The following is a 13,784-nucleotide window of genomic DNA, read 5'->3' on the forward strand; positions in this document are numbered from 1 at the left end:
TTCAGGACATGACCATCCAGTTAGCAACCATAGTTTACACAAAACAGAAGTCCATGAGTGGTAGCTCATACAAATGTGGGTGGAGTGGTTTAGATATGAAAGGGACAGGTGAAAATGGCCAAGCACTAAGGGCTCAATAAAAGTTTCCTGGAGCCACAAACTGAGGGAGACCTCTTTCAGGGGGAGACTAAAAAGGGAAAGGGGACATGGTCAGATACATCTTGGTAGGAAGTCAAGCTCTGGTGGCCTCATGTCTGTAAAGAAGAGATGACTTAGTTCTCCAATCACAGGTTGTTGGGAGGAGATAGGACTCAGTATGTGGTGAGCACTGAGTACAAATTGGAGATAACTTAGTCCCTGAATTATGGGCTCTGGGAGAATACAGCACTTGGTCTGTGATGAGTGCTAAGTACTGAATGTATCCTCAGCTACACTCTTGAGTTGCATGCTCAAAATCCCTGCCAGGCAGTGACAGTAGTTCTCTTCCCCTTACAGTGAGGAAGATAGTTAAATGTCATGCTTGACACAAAGCTAGACTATATCCAGGCAGGAACTTGATGCCAGATGTCTGCAGCTCCAATTCATTTGTCACTATCACCACATAATTAGCCATCTATCATAATCACTATTCCATATAATCCTTGACATGACATGCACATCATTTCCTTACACAGCCATTATTTACTGAGCACTTGTTATAGGTGCAACACTCTGCTAGATACTATGGGAGAGGAGAAAAACAAGAAACGTAGTCCTTGGAATTAAGAGTCAGGAAGATTTGTGGCTACAGAGATAGCTCAGTGATTAAATGGCTGCTCTTTCCAGAGTAGCAGGGTTTGATTCCTAGCATCCACATGGTGGATACAACCATTTGTAGCTCCAGTTCAAGGGTACCCAATGCCCTTTTCTAGCCTATGTAGCCACCAGGTAACCACAAGGGACACAGACTTTAATGCAGGGCAAAACACCCGTACACATAAAATATAAAGATTTTTTTTAAAAGAGAGTAAGTCAGGAGGACTCAAAGAGCTCTCTGAATCCCTAGAGGTAAACCTCAGCTTCTACTCCATCCATCTTCCCCTCACTCACCTCCTATTGCTACTGCAATCCAGCAGCCTGTCTAACAAACCATCATCTAGTAGACTGAACTAGTAAACTAAACTGTTCATATTCCTTCTAAGGGGCAACCGCAAAGGCACTAGACTATAGAGCACCACACCTTCTGCCTTAGAATTCTCAGGATCCTCTTCAACTGGACCATTTGGAATCTTGGTTACAAAGCCTTATTTAACATCTACTCTGTGGATCGAAGTCTGGCATGAAAAGAGCTCGCAGATGCATCTTTAAATGGCCTGTCCACCTTGATGCTGATGCCTGATCTTCTTCTCCCAGAGATTCCTACTAGAAGTTGGTCTTTCTTTTCTATCCATAAATGTCTTGGTATTCAGGTGGTATGAGAGTCTGCCCACCTCCTCTGCTTTCTTTTATTTTTATTTATTGAAAAGTGAAGTAAAGGGAAGTAAAAACACTTTATGATAAAATTAAATATTTACATGGAAAATATTTCAGATAAACACACTAAAATTGACAATTTTCATAGAAAGTATAAGAGTAAAGTGGTAGACATATAAAACATTGCCAAATTAATTGAAATATGGGATAGAAACATTTTAGGATAGAATTGAAGATTTATATGGAAAATATTTCTGATAAAATTGTAGAAAATGTAGAAAAACATGTTAGAATTGAAGATTATCATGGAAATTTTTATATAGATATAATAATGGTAGGTACAAAAGTATTCTTAAGGGGCTGGAGAGATGGCTCAGCGGGTAAGAGCACTGACTGCTCTTCCAAAGGTCATGAGTTCAAATCCCAGCATCCACATGGTGGCTCACAACCATCCATAAAGAGATCTGACATCTACAGTGTACTTACATATAACAAATAAATATTTAAAAAAAAAGTATTCTTAAGTTGGTTGAAAGTGGAATTATAAACATTTTTTGATAAACTTGAAGATTTACATGGAAAATATTTCTGATAAAATTGAAGAAATAAATAGAAAAACATGTTAAAATCATGGAAATTATATAGGTAAAATGATAGGCATAAAGATAATTCTAAGTTGATTGAAGGTGGAATTATAAACATTTTCAGATAAAATTAAAGATTTACATGGAAAATATTTCTGGTAAAATTCAAGAAATATATAGACAAACATGTTAAAATTGACTATTTCATGGAAAATTTTACATAAAATGGTAGATATAAAAGCTTTTTCTAAATTAATTGAAGGTGGAATTAGAAACATTTGTGATAAAATCATAGACTTACATTGAAAACATTTCTGATAAAATAGAGGAAGTATATAGAAAGACATATTAAAATTGAAGATTATCATGAAAAATAATGCAGATAAAATAGTAGACATAAAAACATTACTAAATTAATTAAAAGGGGGATTATAAACATTTTTGGATAAAATTGAAGATTTACATGAGAAATATTTGTTAGTCTATATCTTTTTATTGGGGAATTGAGCCCATTGTTATTAAGAGATATTAGGGAATAGTTGTTGCTTCCTGTTATTTTTGATTTTATTTTTTATGTTTGTGTGGGTATCTTCTTTTGGATTTGTTGGAAGAAGATTACTTTCTTACTTTTTCTAGGGTATAGTTTCCCTCCTTGTGTTGGCATTTTCCATCAATTATCCTTTGTAGGACTGGATTTGTGGACAGATATTGTATAAATTTGGTTTTATCATGGAATATCTTGGTTTCTCCATCTATGGTGATTGAGAGTTTTGCTGGGTATAGTAGCCTGGGCTGGCATTTGTGTTATCTTAGGGTCTGTATGAGGTTTGCCCAGGATCTTCTAGTTTTCATCGTCTCTGATGAGAAGTCTGGTGTGATTCTGATAAGTTACTTGCCCTTTTTCCCTTACTGCTTTTAATATTCTTTCTTTGTTTAGTGAATTTGGTGTTTCGATTATTATATGCTGGGAGGACTTTCTGTTCTGGTCCAGTGTGTTTGGAGTTCTGAAGGCTTCTTGTATGTTCATGGGCATCTCTTTCTCTAGGTTAGGGAAGTTTTCTTTTATAATTTTGATGAAGATATTAACTGGGCCTTTAAGATGTAAATCCTTGCTCTTGTCTATACCTATAATCTTTGGGCTTGGTCTTCTCATTGTGTCTTGGAGTTCCTGGCTGTTCTGGGTTACCAGCTTTATGCATTTTGCATTTTATTTGACTGTTGTGTCAATGTTTTCTATGGTATGTTCAGCACCTGAGGTTCTTTTTTCTATCTTTTGTATTCTGTTGTTGATGCTTGCATCTATGACTCCTGAATTCTTTCCAAGGTTTTCTATCTCCAAAGATTTCTCACTTTATGATTTCTTTATTGTTTCTACATCCACTTTTAGATCCTGGATGGTTTTGTTCAGTTCCTTAACTTGATTGTTTGTGTTTTCCTGTAATTCTTTAAGGGATTTTTGTGTTTCTTCTTTAATGGCTTCTGCCTGTTGACCCATGATCTCCTGTATTTCTTTAAGGGATTTTTGTGTTTCCTCTTTAAGGGCTTTTACCTGTTGACCGATGGTCTCCTGTATTTCTTTAAGGGAGTTAATTAAGTCTTTCTTGAAGTCCTCTATCAGCATTATGAGATATGATTTTAAATCTAGCTCTTGCTTTTCTGGTGTGTTGGGGTATCTGGGACTTGCTGCGGTGGGAGAACTGGGTTCTGATGTTGCCATGTGGCCTTGGTTTCTGTTGGTAGGGTTATTGTGCTTGCCTTTTGCCTCTGGTGCTACTTGGTATTCTTGTCTATGGCTTGAGTTTATTCCTCCTGTGGGCCTGTAAGCCTGTCTCCTTACTCCTCTGAGCTCAAAAGAGAAAGCACTGCTGGGAGATCTCTCTCTCCTGGCAGGCTATGCACAGAAGACTCTGGAGTTTAAGGGTTCCCTGTTGCAAATGGTAGTGGGAAGACTTTAGTCCCAGCTGCTCCACTGATCACAGAAGGCTATGGAGTCTCTAAGCTCACTGGTGCAAATGGCAGTGGGAAGACTTCTGTCCCAGCTGCTCCACTGATCTTAGGCCCTGTGTGCTCCTAGCTGGTCCCCTCCAGAGAGAAGGTGGAGATCTCATCTCTGAGCTCAGAAGTGAAAGCACTGCTGGAAGATCACTCTCTCCTGGCGGACTATCACAGAAGGTTGTGGAGTCTCCTTGGCCTACTTATTATATTACATTATCACTGGCTTTCAGTTTTCTGTCTCCTTCACTGCCTGATCTTGAATGTCCTGCCTCACTTTGCTTTCTCCAGCTACCACACTATTAAACCCAACATTATTAATTTCATTCTGGCCTAAACATAGAAATTTATTGCCTCCAAATTATTTTACAAATCAATTAGTTGGCTTCTCAGCACTTGGGAGGCAGAGGCAAGTGGAACTCTGGGAATTAGAGTCTAGAATGGGCCAGTTATTTCCAAGCTATCAAGGGTTACATAGTGAGACCATTCTCAAGACAGTAGTAATTAATTAATTCAACTGATAAAATAATTCAACTGATCTATATTATAAAGTTTTGGAATATGTATATATAATGGAGTTGCTGAAGCAAGCTAATTAACATGTATTAATCTTATTTTAATATTTTTTTACAGTGAGCATAATTAAAACCTACTCTTAGCAATTTTCCAGAACATACCACATCACCATTAACTATAATCATCATGTTGCAGAATGGTTCTCTTCAACTTATTAAATGTTGTATCCTTTGGTCAACATCATCTATCCATTCCCCATTCATTCCAGATCCTGTCTCCACAGTCCGTCTCATTACTTCTTTATTATGAGTTCATCCTTTAGACTTCACATACAGATGAGGCCATATGGTATAGTAAAAAGTATACTGTGTAGGGCTAGAGAGGTGGCTCAGTAGTTTAGAGAATACCACTCTTCCAAAGTACCTCAGTCTGGTTCCCAACACTCACTGCCTGTTAAATTCAGCTCCATGGGATATGACACTTTATTCTAGCCTCTGAGTTACCTGCATACACACACACACACACACACACACACACACACACACGCACACACACACGCATACACACAAACACACACACATGCACACACAAACACATACACACACACATGCCATCAGATGGAAACTTACTATAACTCAATTGTAGTGATCTCCTGCCTGAGCTCCAGGCTTATCAGCTTTCTACCATTCTGTAATCACCATTAAATACTCACGATCTCAATTCCTGTTATCTGATCCATCTCTTCTCAGAAAACACTTTCTGTGTTCAAATCCTAGACTGATCATTGCCAATAACTCCCAGCCTCATACCCCTTCCTCTGTCTTCCATCTCAGTTCATCCTACACACCCACTCCAGATGCTATGTAGGGCCCTGATTCTCCTGCCTTCTGATCTGTTTTCATCATTCATTCATTCTTTCTTGTATAACCTCACCTTCTTAATGCCATGAGCTGTCACACTTGCAATATCCCCACCTCCTTCTTGGCCATCTCTCTTGTCATTTGTTCACTTAGAAAATCCTTTACTGACTTTTTGGCTTTGGCTTCCAGGAGGCTATAGTGTAACTTTCTTCTGTAGTCCAAAATCAGGGTCTGTCTGGAACCAGCCACCTCAACCATCCTATCCAAGTTTACTGCCAATGAGATCCAAGTTATATGCTTGAGGTGAACCAGGGCCAGTGTTGGTAGCACATCTGCCTTAGGCCCCAAAAGCAGTCCCCTAGGTCTATCTCAAAAAATGTCATTAGTGATCACATTGCCAAGGCAACCTATGACCAGAAAGGTCTGAGGATTTCAGTGAAACTCACCATCCAGAAGAGGCAGACCCAGGTTGAGGTAGTACCCTCTGTTTCTGCCTGACTACCAAAGCCCTTAAGGAACTGCCAAGAGACAGAAAGAAACAGAAGAACATTAAACACAATGGAAATGTCACTTTAAATAAGATTGTTGACATTGCCCAGCAGAGACAACACTGATCTTTATCCAGTGAACTTTCTAGAACTGTTAAGGAGATCCTGGATACTATACAGTACTGGACTGCAATGTGGGTAGCCACCACCTTCATGACATTATAGATGACAGCAACAGTGGTACAGTGGAATGCTTAGCTACTTAAGAAGCAACATGAGAAAAATATTTCAATAATAGATTATCTGAGAAAGGAAGGAAGGAAGGAAGGAAGGAAGGAAGGAAGGAAGGAAGGAAGGAAGGAAAGAAGGAAGGAAGTTCTTATCTGCTTAACAGCACCCACCAATCTTAACATCTGCACTTGAGAAACTGAGCAGGGATAGGGCAAAGACCAGCTGACTAATTGCACTTGAAATGTTTGCAAATCTTACACATTTCCTTAATCAGTCTTCTCAATTTTTATAAGTGACCTTATACTCATTTGCCCAAGCCCTTCTTTAGGACATCAATCAATGATACCCTCTTCCATATACCCACACTGCAAGTACCCAGTCCAGACACATGCCTACTCATTACCTCAAAGATACTGCTTTAGTGCCTGCCTCCTAAATATTTAATTTGGTGTATATTTGGAATTTGACAAAAATGAAAGTTATTTCACATTTATAATAGTAAAACAAAAACCCCTTTCAGTACAAAGTCTCCCTCTTTGTAACATATATTTGTGGAAAAACTCTGTAAGGATGAACTACAATTATCATCTCCTCTTCATCAACTCTTGTTTTTTGTGAGCTAGTATCCTCTGACCTCTTCTCAAGCCCTTGATACTGCTTAAACCTGGTGACTAATTCTCAAAGCTTTCACAGGAAATGTTTTTTTATTGAAGTATTAGGAATGTTCTCCTACCTCATCAGTTATCTCCCAATATTGCTATCTTAATTCTCTCCCCTTCCTCACTTTTATATAAAACTGCATCTATTATCAGCTGATGGCCTAACAGATACTACAACTCAATCTATATAAATAATTCTCTTCCTCTGTTCTCCTAAGCCTCCTTCCTGAGTCTTTCTCATCTAGACATTGGTGCCACCAGTCATTCAGTTGCTCAAGACAAAAGCTGATGAAATGTCCTTCTTATTTTTATCATATTTTGTCTCTTCTCCATAGCACACAAATCCAGATCATCTTCTAAATCTTGCAAGTTCTCTCAAAAACATTCTTCAAATCCACATTATGCTTCTGTTGATACAGGATCTAGATGTATACACTAGACCTACCCTTACAAAGCAATAACAATGGTGACTTAAACACTTGTTTTTAAAACTCTTCTGGAGACCATTGCAAATGAGGGCAAAGTCTAAAAGGGGGTATGAATCCATATAGACAATCATAGCACCAAGGACACTCTAACCTGGGAGTATTTAAAACTTCAAGAGCCCAAGTTTAATAACCCATTCTCTATGTGGAGGAATTAACGATATGCCTATGTAAATCTAAATCATCAGGAGTGACATCTTTAATGGGGGGTATGTGAAAGTAAACCCAGCCCACCCACAAACATCGGCAAGAAGAGTTGCAGAACAGTGAAGATCCATCCATGATGTGTATTTACAGTCCAACTGAACACTGTAAAGATGGCTAAAACCTGTTAAGTTGTGGATTTTATTTGAAAGGTACTTAGGCTATTGGCAGCTAAGAGAAGACTCCCTGTGGCTGATAGGATTTTTGTACTTAGCCTCAAAGGCATCTCACTATATATATATACATATATACATATATACATATATACATATACATATACATATACATATACACATACATACATACATACATACATACATATATTTTTTTCTGGAAAAAAAAGTGATCAAACCCCAGATTAGCAGAATCACAAGAAAAAGAAGCACTGCTTTGGGATGAGCTGAGACAAGCGGTCAAAGCAGGCCCACAAAGACCAGATGTGGGAACTACCACATGTGAACATGTTGGAATTTGTATGTAACTTAGAAACACCTAAATAGGACCTCCATGTAAAACCAGACACACCGAAACTAATAGAAAAGAAACTGGGGAAGACCCTTGAGGACATGGGCACAGGGGAAAAGTTGCTGAATAGAACACCAATAGCTTATGCTCTAAGATCAAGAATTGACAAATGGGACCTCATAAAAATACAAAGTTTCTGTAGGGCAAAGGACACCGTCAAAAGGACAAAACTCCAACCAACAGATTGGGAAAGGATCTTCACCAACCCTAAATCCGACAGAGGGCTAATATCTAATATATACAAAGAACTCAAGAAGTTAGACCCCCAGAAAACCAAATAACCCTATTAAAAATGGGGTACAGAGCTAAACAAAGAATTTTCACCTGAAGAACTTCAGATGGCTGAGAAGCATCTTAAAAAAAGCTCAACTTCATTAGTCATTAGGGAAATGCAAATCAAAACAACCCTGAGATTTCACCTTGCACCAGTCAGAATGGCTAAGATTAAAAATTCAGGAGACAGCAGGTGTTGGAGAGGATGTGGAGAAAGAGGAACACTGCTGGTGGGGTTGCAAATTGGTATAACCACTCTGGAAATCAGTCTGGCAGTTCCTCAGACAACTTGGCACATCACTTCCGGAGAATCCTGCTATACCACTCCTGGGCATATACCCAGAGGATTCCCCAGCATGTAATAAAGATACATGCTTCACTATGTTCATAGCAGCCCTATTTATAATAGCCACAACCTGGAAAGAACCCAGGTATCCCTCAACTGAAGAATGGATGCAAAAAATGTGATATATCTACACAATGGAGTACTATTCAGCCATTAGAAACAATGAATTCATGAAATTCTTAGACAAATGGATGGAACTGGAGAACATCATCCTAAGTGAGGTAACCCAGTCTCAAAAGATCAATCTTGGTATGCACTCACTAATAAGTGGATATTAGCCTAGAAAATTGGAATACCCAAAACCTAATCCACACATCAAATAAGATACAAGTAGAACAGAGGAATGGCCCCTGGTTCTGGAAAGACTCAGTGTAGCAGTATAGGGCAAAACCAGAACAGGGAAGTGGGAAGGGGTGGGTGGGTGAACAGGGGGAGGGAAGGGGGCTTATGGGATTTTCGGGGAGTGGGGGGGCAGAAAAGGGGAAATAATTTGAAATGTAAATAACAAATATATCGAATAAAAAAAGAAGATTTTATAACCTGCCACTTTGCTGAAGTTGTTTATCAGCTGTAGGAGTTCTCTAGTGGAGTTTTTTGGGTCACTTAGGTAGACTATCATGTCATCTGCAAATAATGATAGTTTGACTTCTTCCTTTCCAATTTGTATCCCTTCGACCTCTTTATGTTGTCTAATTGCCCGAGCTAGTACCTCAAGTACAATATTGAAAAGATAAGGAGAAAGTGGGCAGCCCTGTCTAGTCCCTGATTTTAGTGGGATTGCTTCAAGTTTCTCTCCATTTAGTTTGATGGTGGTTACCAGTTTGCTGTATATTGCTTTTACTATGTTTAGGTATGGGCCTTGAATTCCTGTTCTTTCCAAGACTTTAAGCATGAAAGGATGCTGAATTTTGTCAAGTGCTTTTTCAGCATCGAATGAAATGACCATGTGTTTTTTTTCTTTGAGTTTGTTTATGTAGTGGATTACATTGATGGATTTCCATATATTGAACCAACCCTGCATCCCTGGGATAAAGCCTACTTGATCATGGTGGATGATCGTTTTTATGTGTTCTTGGATTCGGTTGGCAAGAATTTTATTGAGTATTTTATCAGTAGCCTTCCTATACTCAAAGGATAATCAGGCTGAGAAAGAAATTAGGGAAATGACACCCTTCACAATAGTCACAAACAGTATAAAGTACCTTGGGGTGACTCTTACCAAACATGTGAAAGATCTAAATGACAAGAACTTCAAGACTCTGAAGAAGGAAATAGAGGAAGACCTCAAAAAATGGAAAAACCTCCCATGCTCATGGATCGGCAGGATTAATATAGTTAAAATGGCCACTTTGCTAAAAGCAATATACAGATTCAACGCAATACCCATCAAAAGCCCAACTCAATTCTTCACAGAGTTAGAAAGAGCAATTATCAAATTCATCTGGAATAACAAAAAACCCAGGATAGCTAAAACTATTCTCAACAACAAAAGAAATTCTGGGGGAATCAGTATCCCTGACCTCAAGCAATATTACCGAGCAATAGTGTTAAAAACTGCATGGTATTGGTACAGTGATAGGCAGGTGGATCAATGGAACAGGATTGAAGATCCAGAAATGAACCCACACACCTTTGGCCACTTGATCCTGGACAAAGGGGCTGAAAACATCCAATGGAAAAAAGCCTTTTCAACAAATGGTGCTGGTTCAACTGGAGGTCAGCATGCAGAAGAATGCGAATTGATCCATCCTTGTCTCCTCATACTAAGCTCAACTCCAAATGGATCAAGGAACTCCATATAAAGCCAGACACTCTGAAGCTAATAGAAAAGAAACTGGGGAAGACCCTTGAGGACATCGGTACAGGGGGGAAGTTCCTGAACAGAACACCAATAGCTTATGCTCTAAGATCAAGAACTGACAAATGGGACCTCATAAAATTACAAAGTTTCTGTAAAGCAAAGAACACCATCAAGAGGACAAATCGGCAACCAACAATTTGGGAAAATATCTTCACCAACCCTACATCAGATAGAGGGCTAATATCCAATATATACAAACAACTCAAGAAGTTAGACCCCAGAAAACCAAATAACCCTATTAAAAAATGTGGTACAGAGTTAAACAAAGAATTTTCACCTGAAGAACTTCGGATGGCGGAGAAACATCTTAAAAAATGCTCAACTTCACTAGTCATTAGGGAAATGCAAATCAAAACAACCCTGAGATTTCACCTTATACCAGTCAGAATGGCTAAGATTAAAAACTCAGGAGACAGCAGATGTTGGCGAGGATGTGGAGAAAGAGGAACACTCCTCCACTGCTGGTGGGGTTGCAAATTAGTACAACCACTCTGGAAATCAGTCTGGCGGTTCCTCAGGAAACTGGGCATGTCACTTCCGAAAGATCCTGCTATACCACTCCTGGGCATATACCCAGAGGATTCCCCAGAACATAATAAGGATACATGTTCCACTATGTTCATAGCAGCCCTATTTATAATAGCCAGAAGCTGGAAAGAACACAGGTATCCCTCAACAGAAGAATGGATGCAAAAAAATGTGGTATATCTACACAATGGAGTACTATTCAGCCATTAGAAACAATGAATTCATGAAATTCTTAGGCAAATGGATGGAGCTGGAGAACATCATACTAAGTGAGGTAACCCAGTCTCAGAAGATCAATCATGGTATGCACTTACTAATAAGTGGATATTAGCTTAGAAAACTGGAATATGCAAAACATAATCCACACTTCAAACGAGGTACAAGAAGAATGGAGGAGTGGCCCCTAGTTCTGGAAAGATCCAGTGTAGCAGTATAAGACAAAACCAGAACAGGGAAGTGGGAAGGGATGGGTGCGAGAACAGAGGGAGGAAACGGGGCTTATGTGACTTTCGGGGAGTGGGGAACCAGAAAAGGGGAAATCATTTTAAATGTAAATGAAAAATATATTGAATAAAATTAAAAAAAAAAAGAAGAGAGAGCCTAAAACCAGTTCTGATCCCACATGGTAAAACTACTGTTTATTAAGTGCCCCGAAGATAGTCCATGGAGAAAAGCAAGGCCAATATGTGGAGCTGGAAAGCTGGATGGTCTCACAGGAAGAATATGGCTGTATTCTATGTGAGGCAGTACGGGGGTGCACAAAATAAATTAAAAGTTAGAAGCGTAAGGCTTAAGCCCATCAAATCTCAATCAATAAAAGGGAAAATAGGTAAATGGAATAACCTAGCAAACCAAGAAACTTCTGTGCAGCAAAATCAAAAATAACAACAACAACAACAACAACAACAACAAAAAACCCAAAGTATAATGAAAAGACAATGCACAGACATATGGAAAGTGCATATAAAGTACACATGTCATAAGGGATTAATGTACCACATTTTATAATGAAATCTTACAATTCAACAGTAAAATATAATTAAAAATAAAAAAAATATACTTGATCAAAAAGCAGCCAAAAACTCCGAATAGAAAGCAGATGACTAATCATCAGGTACTAGAGACCATCCTGAGATGACTTAACACCCCTAGAATGGCTGTTATAAGAAATAAAGCACATAGATGCATTGGTGGATTGTTAAAGAAGAGAGCAGAAATAATATGTGTGCAGCCTTCTGGGAAACAGTACCAGTGTTTCTAAAGAAAATAGAGCTACACCAACCAATATGACACAGAAAGCCTCTTCTTTGCACTGAACTCCTCTGCACCATAATTTGCAGTAGCCAAGATGTAGACAGAGTCTTAACATTTATCCAGAGATGACTGGGTGAAGAAAATGTGGTACAGGTTTATAATGCATTATTATTCAACCTTAAACATGAAAGATATCTTACTAGCTTGCCACAATCTAGAAACCAGTTTGCTGTGTAAAAGAACCCAGGCCCAGAAAGAAAACTATTGCATGAACTTATTCACAGGTGAAGTCTAAAGCAGAAACAAAAGCAGAGCATAAATTAAGGGATTAAGGATGTTGCACAGTCATAGAGTGCTTATCCTAAAGAGGACTTTCATACCACCACCTTCAAGGCTCAGGGAATATTTCAGAAGATGGGATGGGGAGAATGTAAGGGTCAGAACATGAGGAGAAGTACTAAGAAATGTTCTTCTGGACATGGCACAGCCAGTCCAGAATCGAACTGTGGCAGCAGTCGTTGCCTCCTATAGACCTATTCCAAGACCGGCCTTGTCAATCGTCAATCATGGATTGGCCCTATTTCTCCCCAAGTGAGTACTGGCTCTCAGTGAATTCTTGGGTAGGGGAAGATACTGTCGTTAGTTGCATACGTGCTTATGGACCCATTATACTCCAACAGAGAATTCTAAATCACTGGCTACCCGGATGACCCTAGTTAAATTTAGTGGGTCACAAAACAAAACACAGACAGGAATGTGGGAGCAGGGTTTGTAAAGATGACAGAAAATGAAATGACTAAGAGGGAGGCTTGGGTGACAGTAATCAGAATACTTTGGGTAGACGTATGAAATTGTAAAAGAACAAATTTAATAAAGGGTATAGAAAACAAAAAACAACTGCTTAACCTTGCTACCAATCTCGACAAGGGCAACTCTGGAGAAGTAAATCCCATGACATCTCATTCATAAACATTGACGCATTGAGCAGAATTTCCAAAGAAAATCAGCCAACCAAATCAAGAAATCCATCAAAACCAGAACACATCGTGCCTGAATAAGATTCCTTTCATCAAGCCAAACCTGATTTACATTAAAGAAAGCATCAACTTTATGTAATCACAGATTAAGGGACATAAACATATGCTCATTCCCATAGTGGAAGAAGAGAGAGCCTTCCATATGACTCAACATTTATTCATGAATGAAGACATTATCTATACATTAGGAGCCCTGGTGAATTATTGATGCCATAATATAAATTAGCAAAATGATAAGTCTGATGGAGGTTGAATAGTTTACATTTGGTCACCGAGGCTTGGTTTCCACTTCTAGGTCAGATTTAAAGCTTTCTATATTGGGATTTCTGGTTTTTTCTGGCCATATACTCTTGAAGGCAGTAGAAGCAACAGAAAGATAGTAGAAACTTGGAATATTGCCCAAAGCCAACACCTGCCATGCAATTGTTCCATGGGCATAATATATCATTGAGTGTAGTCACCAACCAACTTCAATGTTCTTGAGGCAGG

At 38.8% G+C, this 13,784-nt stretch overlaps 1 pseudogene; it reads left to right on the plus strand.

Annotated features, from left to right (window-relative positions):
- The first annotated feature begins 206 nt into the window (after positions 1-206).
- LOC127689712 (60S ribosomal protein L12-like) lies at positions 207-6,158 on the plus strand (annotated as a pseudogene).
- Positions 6,159-13,784: the final 7,626 nt, after the last annotated feature.

The sequence above is a fragment of the Apodemus sylvaticus genome, chromosome 7 (assembly GCF_947179515.1).
Source record: "Apodemus sylvaticus chromosome 7, mApoSyl1.1, whole genome shotgun sequence".
Lineage (NCBI taxonomy): Eukaryota > Metazoa > Chordata > Mammalia > Rodentia > Muridae > Apodemus > Apodemus sylvaticus.